The following is a 10,031-nucleotide window of genomic DNA, read 5'->3' on the forward strand; positions in this document are numbered from 1 at the left end:
TTGTGTATCTATACTATATCTTCTTCATCCATTCATCCATTGATGTGCACTTTGGAATCACTTTTATAATGTATTTGAATAGCAGTTGTCTAACTTCTGCTTCAACCTCCTCAGTAAACGGAAACACATTCTCACTAAGCAGCTCTTTCTATTAGTAGTTTCACACACCTCTACTTTTTGCTCCATGCTTCACCACTCCCTTCTGCAGTACCTGGGCCTCCTAACCCTCTGCTGTTCCAGCATTCTTCCAGGTGAATTGCTTTAGTCTCATTGGTATCCCTCTTCGCGGGTACTTTGGTGGTAGGTTCTGCCAAATCAGTTACTATTTACTTTACATCTTTCAAATTATTGCTCACATCTCCTGTCCTCTATTTCTCCTCTCTCATTCTCTTTGTCCTTGTGGATTTATACTTTTATTTAAAAAAAATTCATCTACTGTCATTTTGGTAGGTTTTGGAAGAGAGAAGAAATAAAAACAAGAAGTAAAACCCACCATGTTCAATTGGAAACCTAATTGTGTTTTTCTGATTCTATTCTTATGCATTAATAAATGTAAGTGTAGCGGGGCTGGCCTGGTGGTGCAGCAGTTAAGTTCACACCTTCCACTTCTGCAGCCCAGGGTTCACCGGTTCGGATCCCGGCACCAGTTGACAAGCCATGCTGTGGTAGGCATCCCACATATAAAGTAGAGGAAGATGGGCACAGATGTTAGCTCAGGGCCAGTCTTCCTCAGCAAAAAGAGGAGGACTGGCAGCAGATGTTAGCTCAGGGCTAATCTTCCTCAAAAAAAAAGAAAAGTAAGTGTAGGATTTTACATGTATTCCAATTAAAATTTCTATTGTTAAATTTGGCTTATTATGGCCTTTGGATCTTTACTCTGTCATTCAATATATTGGCTACCTCTCTCAGCCATCAAAGAAGTGGATAAGCAAGCTTGCTGTATACTCAGCTATTTACTCAATGAGTAAGATAAGGCTGAAGACAGAATCTCATGGCACTACAGACTCTGGGCTGATATTGAGTCATAATTAGCATCTATCTTTGCGATCATCTGGGCCACATTCCTCCCTCTTGTTCACAGGGCGAGAGTCTTTGTCAAAGGCTGAGCTCAAATGGAGAAGCAGAGTGTTGGCCGATTTCCCTGATTTACCATTCTGGCAGAGGATGGATAAAAGGGAGCTGCTGTTAATTCATCGCATCCTAACTTGTCCTTCCTGACTCCTATGCATGTTCAAGTGTTCCCCATTCTTCTCTCTGTGTTTAAAGTGGTATTTGATAACTTGTCTGAGAATTGCACTGTCCATCCATGCTCCAGTTTCTAAGATTCTTTTGAGATTACAAACAGCAGTTTGTTTCATCACTATTCTTCCACTGATAGGCTGGGTGTGGTTTGTTGGGACTAGGGGGTTGGCACCGGTGTGGCGAACCCAGATGCTGTCATCTAACTGCTCCACCAGTTTGGATTTTTAGTTCTTTTCTCTGAACGCTTGTTCTACTATTTTCTGTTCAATAATCTTTCTCCTTGGCAGAGACGAAAGATGGAAAAAATGGGAGATGAAGTGTTCCATGAACTATGTATCTGCCCTTATATCACTCTTTCACTTTCCTTGTTCTTATTACTCCCATATAATTTCAAAAAGTCATCCTTACCACTTAAAAGTTTATAGTACAGCACTTGGGTTTACAAGGAGTTGGGAGTTATTCAACTTTTCTGGTCTTTATTAATTGGCCTTTTCTTGGGTTGGTGTATTGTAGCCTATGCTTTGTAGGGTTTAGAGTGGAGATCTTGGTTTAACAACTCATGATTTAAACTCATATTCAGGAAGAAAGAAAAATGTTTCAAAATTCTTTATAGCTTCACTAAGTTATCTGCCTTTCCTACACATGGGATAGAACCTGAAGTTATTTGGTTAGGCAAGAGTGTTGAATTTCTTCAGCGTGCCCCTCCAGATCCATTCTTCACGGTTCTCATACCATTCTCGGCCTTGCGAGACTGTCTCGCATGGGTTACATCAAAGACACCTGTGTTCTCTGGCTTTCTGCAGGAGTTGGGAGGGAGCGGGAGAGGAGCATGGGTTCAGGGCATTTTATTTCCCTGGTTTCTTCCTGTGAGGTTGCCGCAGTGTGCTGTGTCCCTCAACAGAAGGTCACTGCTGTTGTCTAGGTGGCCTACTCTATACTTCTCTCTCTCTTGCTAGGTTCTGGCAAGCTCTCCTTCCCTCTTCCCTTTGGGGATGGTGCCAGCTCCGTTGCTGCTGTCTCTCATGGCTCCCCCATACCCACTCACCCTTTTGTAATTAGTCCCTCTGTTAGAGAAGCCTCTTCAAATTTTCCTAATTTGAGTATACCATCTGTTTCTGTTTTTTGCATCAAGGGGACCTTGATTGATATAGAAAGTTTAAAACAAGTCTAAGGGAAAGTTCTTCTATTGTGTCAAGTTTTATTGGATCATATAATGAAATATTCTTGGACACTCTAGGAATTGGCCCTTTATAGAATTTTTAGTGCATCAGAGTCAAAGATAGAAAATATTTTATGAATTGAGTTTTTTTCTCATAAGAATACATATATAACTGAATTTTGTACCATAGAACTGATTACTGATATTTTGTTTTTCAAACTGTTGGATGAAAAATAAAAAAATCTGCTCAAGTATATCAAATGAATAGTTTCCAGAATATATAAGAGACTCCTACAAAACTAGGTGTTTTCCTCAGTACTGCTACTTGTCCATCAGTAAGGGAATGCATAAATGAGTATGGGATGTTCATATGGCAGAATGAGAAAGAGTGGTTAAAACGAATGAACTAGATCCATATATGTCAGGAAACAATAGATTTTTTAAAAAAGCAAGTGGCAGAAAGATGTATACTTGATGCTACCATTTTTTCCAATGCTGAGTAAAAAACACACAAACAATACTATCTGTTATTTACAGACGCATATATATGTAGCAGAAAACAGACTAAAGACTAAACCTAACTTATGATAATGATTCCTCCTGGGGAGCCTGGGAGGGGACTGGGACATGCTGCTTGGACCCCTTCTCACCACTCTTGGGTGTTGATATCGACTGTTCGCTCTCAGGTCCCTGTCCCATCAGGGCTCGCCTGTTCTTCTCCAGCACAAAGTCCCCCATCAGGAGCTTTCTCCTCATTAGGCAGACCAAAGAGGATGCATGGCAAATTCTTATATTGAATTCACTCTTTCTCTTTTTCTTCCCTTTTCCCTTTTTCTTTTCTCTTTCCCATCTTATTTCTACTTGCCCCATAATCCACCAAAATCTTTACCAAATTCTGATGTCCTGCGTCTTATATTTAATAAATATTTCCTCCCACTTCTCAAAGAGAAAGCACAATTCTCTAATTCACATTTGAAATCCCACCCTCCTCTTCCTCTGCTGCCTTAAGGCCCCGTGTTCCCTCTCCCTGTTCCGGCCCATCATTTCTGGGGATATATCCCCACTGTGCTCTCTGCATTTCCAAAGAGAGTCTGTGATTTGTTGAAACCTCTTGGATTTGACTGGCTGCCTTGGTTCCAAGATGAATAGGGCAAAAATGGTTTATTCAAGAGCAGAACATTCTTTAAAGCCAGGGATATGAAGAGTCTTTGTGACATTCTTTTCAAAGTGTCTGGGTAATTACTCCCAAGCCCGTGGGAATGAGGAAGGAAAGGAAAGAATCTTCCATCAGCTGAGATGGTGCTGAGAGGTGGACTTCTTGTCACATCGGCACACTCTCACCCAGTTGGCCTTTTCTGAAAACAGATTTCACAACATTTGCCACCTTATAACTCAACACACATGTTATTTCCTGTCGGTTTAACTTCTCCAAACTTTTGTTTAACAATATCCAGAAATTCTCAGAAACAGGAGGATAATGCAATGCTGCTCTTCCTTGTCACCATCCTGTCATCTCTCTGGAGTTTCTGAAACAACACAAATGATAGCTCTTAGCAGAGTCCAGAAGTCAGGAGGAGGGGCGGGGCCCTCCCTCCATGGCCCCTCTGACCAGGATCCCTCCATTTTTTTGTCCTGCCAGCCCTCAGGAGTCTATTATTTGACGTGATTAGTGTACCCCTCTTTATGAGTGACATTTCCTAAATTTTTTCCAACAGGACATGTTCTATACCCAATGACAGTTCAATAAAAAAAAAAGTTGCCTGGCTGATAACAGTTGGGTTGGCTGGGCAAAGGAAAGAAAAGGTAGTGTCCTTGGAGGGAGGCAGCCCTTTCCCAACTCCAGTTGGCCTGGATCTCCAAGTGCAAACATGCGTCTCATTTTCATTTTGGACTTCGAGGTCACTCCCTTGAGATAAGCAAAGAGAGATGCTCACACGCTTGCCAAGTTCATGATTCTGCCTGAATTCTTGTAAATGACAACTTTGTCAGAGTCGTGATTTGAGAGTTGAACGGTTCATTTTTCCCAACTTTTTGATTTTGCAAATGAAGAAAGAGGCCCAGAGACATTAAGAGATTTCCCCAAAAACAGTAATATTATTTTATACTACATAGCTCAAAAGTACTATTGCCTCCATTTTACGGAAGAGGAAAGGGATGATCAGAGAGATGAGGTGACTGGCCCAGGGCAGCACAGAGTCGGTAACAGAGGCTAGTCTTGAAGCCAGGTCTCCTAATGTCCACTACCATGCTCTTTGATGGGCACCGTGCAGCCTCTGGGCATGGGAGAGGACTTCAGAAATAGCTAGGCCTGCTGTCCAGAGACCCAACTTACTTTTCTGTCTATACTTGATGATCCAAGACACTGTTAAAGAAGCATATGCATTAAAAAAATTAAATTGTATTTATTTGTTCTCCATTGGTAAAGCACATGGTAAAGTTCAAAGAGGACAAAAGGGGGCACACAGTGAACAAAAAAGTCTCCCTCATGCTCCTGCAGCCACCTAGTTCCCCTCCCTGGTCTCTTGTGTGTCCTTCTGAGATGTGCTATGCTTAGATAAGCAAATATGTACATGTACACACACATATATATTTTTTTTGGTGAAGAAGATTGGTCCTGAGCAAACGTCTGTGCCAGTCTTCCTTTATTTTGCACGTGGGATGCCACCACAGCGTGGCTTGATGAGCAGTATGCCGGTCCACATCTAGGATCCGAACTGGTAAACCCTGGGCTGCTGAAGTGGAGAGTGCAAACTTAACCACCATGCCGCCAGACTGGCTGCTAAATTTTTAATAAAAAATGGAAGCATATTCTACCCTGTTCTCCACCTTGCATTTTAAAAAATTTGACATATTTTGGCTATCAAGCTTTATCAGTGCCTATAGAGCTGCCTCTTCCTTTTTAGTGGCTGCGAGTATTCCATTGAATGGATGTACCATCATTTGCTTATCTAGTCCTCTCTTGATGGACTGGTGGTTTCCATTCTTAGGCTATTGCTGTGAAGAATGCAGTATATATGCTTTTGTATATATGTGCTAGGATACCTAGCAGGGCTTGACAAACTACAACCTATGAGCCAAATTGAACCCATTATTTGTTTTTGTAAATAAAGTTTTATTGGCACACAGCCATGCCTGCTTGTTTACATATTGTCTGTGTCTGCTTTTATGATACAAGAGCAGAGCTGAGGAGTTGCAACAGTGATATGTGGCCCAGAGGCCTAAAATATTTACTACCTGGTCCTTTAAAGAAAAAGTTCACTTGCTTCTCCTCTATAGGATAAATACCTCTTAGTGGAATTGCTGAGTCCAGGGTTTTGCATTTCACACTTGATAGTTAATGTAGAGGTTGTACTGGTTTATTCTCCCACTGGCAGCCTGTTTTCCCATGTCCTCACCAATGTAGTTCATTGAACGTTTTCAACTTTGTCAGTCTGATAGGGAGAAAAAAATTTCTCTTAATTTGTTTTGTGTTTCTCTGATTTTGAGGGAAATCGAGCATCTTTTTATGGTTGGAGGAGAGTGGGGCTTATGAGGAAGAAAGAAATGAATGAGAAGTAAATTATCAGTCGTAACTCTTAGATGTGAGCAACAGAATTTACACCACTAAACAAATCCAGCAGAGACCCCACTGCCACTACCAGCTTGGGAATCTCCACGTCTGTGAGTCGGTGTCTTCCACCCTGGCCAGAAAATGGATTCCCAGCAGCACCTGCTTCCTTGTGTTGCACTACTCTTGATTCATCATTGCGTACACTGTGAGCAGCTGCTAGGCGGGAAAAGTGAGTTTTGATTTCAATCTTGGGGAAGTGGAACTTCGGGAAATTTCTATACAGGAAGGCTCTTCAAAAGGTGCAGGCCAGCCTCAAACAAATGCCACGACAAGTGCTACCCTGTGGGGCGAAACAGCCTTGCATTGAGGGAGCAGAGAGGAAACTGCTTCTCTTCCCCCTGTCAGTTTAGACTGTGCTGTCCTTGGGAATGAACGTTTGTTGGAAGTGGTGTGTGAGAGAGCAAGCGATCTAGCGGTTTCCTGTCAGACTCAAGAGGCGCATCTACTCCTCTCGCAGGCAGGGAGCCAAGTGGTGAGGCCCACTGATTTGAGGGTCCAAGGTCAGCATTTGCTTCCTTATTTTTCTTTTGTCTAAAATGGAGATTGGTCCTTGATCTGGTGCTAAGAGGCTTGGGCTGTGGGGATTGAGAGATGAGAGGGCTAGGAGCCAGCTGTGTCTTTATAGTTCATCAAATTTAAAGATAAATTGCTTTGAGAAGAAAGCTTTATTCCAAAAAAAATAGCAAGGTACTAAAGTTTTGCAGCTAATTAGGCTGAAGAAAGGCTTCTCAGAGACTAACTAGATACTTATAATACGGCAAGACAGTAATTACATTTAAGTGTGTAAAAATTAGATTTTTAAGTTCCCAGAGAGGAACTATTAGAAATGATTATTCTGCAAATGTGCTAAATTAATTATGGTAAATCTATTTAATGGAATAGTATGTGGCTGTTAAAAGAGTATGATAGACATGTACAGATATGGAATCTTTTCCAAGAAATCAATAAATGGTAAAGTCAAGGTGAGGGATGGTGAGTAAGTATCTTATGTCAGAATTTCTGGAAGCAACGCTGAGACAGAGAATCTCAAGCTTTCAGGAGGGATTGCTCTCAGGAGAAGGGGAAGGAGGGAATGGACAAGGCAGGGGAAAAGCCAAGCAAAGGAGTGGTCTCAGTGGGCATCAGCTTTAGCCCAACCCCATGGGGAGCTTTGGAGTGTGAATCGCACCAGAGTCATCCAACCTTTTGTACCTCTGTGTTGGTTGCAGTGTGCCACATGGTCTGGGGGCGAGGTTCAGGATTCTCTGTAGAAGGGGGCAACTGTGAACCCATTAGTAGCCAGCACTCACAGCAGCTAGGGGCTGGGTGCGCTGGCTGTACAGGGGATCTGGACAGAGCTCCAGCAGCACGTGCTGCAGAAGGTATGCTGCCATTGTGGGAAAGGATGGATGTGCACTATGCACACAGGGATGCTTGAGTATGCGTGCGAACTGTAAGAGCAGAGGCTCTCATTCTGGAGTCCATAGATCCCTAAGGGCTTCATGGATAGGACCAAAGTTCAGTAAAATTGGTTTCCTTTGTAATCCCCTGTATTTTATTTTACCTATTTTCAAACATTATTCTGAGAGGGCCATCCATAGGCTTCATTAGACAGCGGAGAGTGCCATGGTACACACACAAAATAGAGATACGAGACAGTGGTAACTGCTTGCTTTGGTCAAGGGAGAGGCAGATACTAGTGGGCTGAGGTCAGGAGAGGGAGAGAGATTTCCTAGTTTTTGTGTATCCTTTTGTACTATTATAACTTTTGCTATGTGCATAGATCATATTTTTAAAAGGTAAAAGAAAAAAGATAATGTATTTTAAAAAGTTACCTATTGCTACAGAGAACTAGGGAAAAAAGAGGAAGGAACAGTGGATACAGGGGAAAGAATCTCCCAAAGGAAGCTGATTTTTCCTGGGTTTTCTTTTCACTGTCATTTCCTGGGTGGCTTTTTCTGTTTTATACCATTTCTCTGATGGCTTTCCTCTTCAAAAAGTCCTTCCTATCCTCTAAGGCCTGCATTTGATTTTGATAATGTTTTTTGTGCACTTGGATGGAACCCTGCATAACTGTCTTTTACTAATTTTTGCCCAACTCCTAACCAAAAGATAACCAAAGTATAAAGTCATTTCATGGCATATAGGCATATACTTGCAAAATGGACTACTTTAGTCTGCATGATATTTTTGTGGGTCAAAAGCATGCCTTCAGATGGAGAAAATATTTCTGTGATGAGAACAAGTTTTGGGAGTTGTTTCATGCTTAAGATTCTTTGAGGTTTTTACTCAGAACAGGTTTGAGGACATTAGATGTCTCCTTTATCCACAATATATTTCTAAAAAGTTGATTTACAAGGTCAGCCTGGTGGTGTAGCGGTTAAGTTCGTACGCTCCCTTTGCAGCCTGGGGGTTGCTGGATCAGATCCCCAGTGTGGACATACACGCTGCTTATCAAGCCACGCTGTGGCAGGTGTCCCATGTATAAAATAGAGGAAGATGGGCACGGATGTTAGCTCAGCGCCAATCTTCCTCAAAAAAATTCAAGATTTACTAAATTCTGCCTCTGAGGAATTTAAAATGCATGCGAATTCTCCACCACTTTTGTTGCCAAGGGAGCTCACATCTGCCCTGGAAAACCTTCCTGTGGAGCGATGTCAGCAGAGATAAATGAATGAGAGTGCATGTGGTTCTGTAATAATAGCGCAATTTGGATAAAGGGTGACATCATCTTTTCACTGTTGCATCTGCCATTCTAAGTAGCACTAAGCCCAGCCTAGCTGGAGAGTGAATTACAAGGCGAGAACACTGGCAAGGTGGGATAAAACATAAAAAATGGAAAAGAAAATTTAAAAAGAAAGTAGCTTTGAATATATCCAGTTCATAATATATTTTTCCTTATGTAAGGTTTAGGTTTAATTACCACATCATAATTTGCCATCATTTTGGATTATGTGGAAAGATGCAAATCTTCTTTCCTAATGGCTGGTTTGCTATATATACACACGTGTACCACCAGAGTATAAATCAGGACGCTGGAATTGATTTTAGTCTTTAAAGGGTACCTTTAAATGCTGGCAGATAAAATGCCTTTATCAGTTCAATCCACTCACTGTGATTGCACATGCCTCACTGGTAACACTTGAAGGAGGGTGTGCTGGGTTTTATTTGGATACAAGAGAAAAATCTCACCATCCATCATGCTGATGAACTTGGATAGAGTTTGTTTCTGGGGAGGAACAGTATGTAACTCTGTATCGGTTCTTCAGGGGCTGGGTCAGTATTAACTCATTGCTTTTGTTTGTTTGTTTATTTTTTAAGCAACAGCTTTATTCAGATAGAATTCCCATACTAACATATTGCTTCTGTTAGCTAATTTTTTAGAGTGCAACAAAAACCCTTAATATCTCCCTGTCTTCTAACGTTCGCAGGCATCAGATGAGTGTCTGCATGATTTTTGATAATGGCTATGAGGAACAAATATTGCAGATGGATCAAACCAAAGAATCACACTCAAAGCTGGATTAAAGAGTCATGAAAAGAAGGGAGAGGAAGAAATGAAGAAACAAGAGAATTATAGAAGTAAAATATGCAGTTTATTATTGAAAAGAAATCTGCCATTTGAATAAAGACCAAACAGCTTTTCATTGTTTCACCCCACATGGCTACATTTTTTTTGAGCAGCAAGTCCCAAGATCAAGAAACCAGAAGACTTTGACTAATTAGTAGTCATGGAAATTTACTACACCAACAACAAATTTATCAGGCAATTTCATTTCCAAAGCACGTTTGTGCATGTCACAGGTAAAGTGATATTTTCGCAAACTCTATTTTTAACATAGGATTTTATTTGAAGAAGTTATTTTCAGGGCCTAGGGAACAATGGTTCATTGAAACAGAACTTTGTTGATCTTTCAAAGAATTCTAGATATGAAAAGTTCTGTAGCACAGATCGGATCAGAAGTCCCTGAACATAGAACAGGCGTATCTGGTAATGAAAATGTTTTTTTTGGTATAGTATGTTTCATGCTTTAAAAGTAT

This window comes from Equus caballus, chromosome 21, assembly GCF_041296265.1.
Source record: "Equus caballus isolate H_3958 breed thoroughbred chromosome 21, TB-T2T, whole genome shotgun sequence".
Lineage (NCBI taxonomy): Eukaryota > Metazoa > Chordata > Mammalia > Perissodactyla > Equidae > Equus > Equus caballus.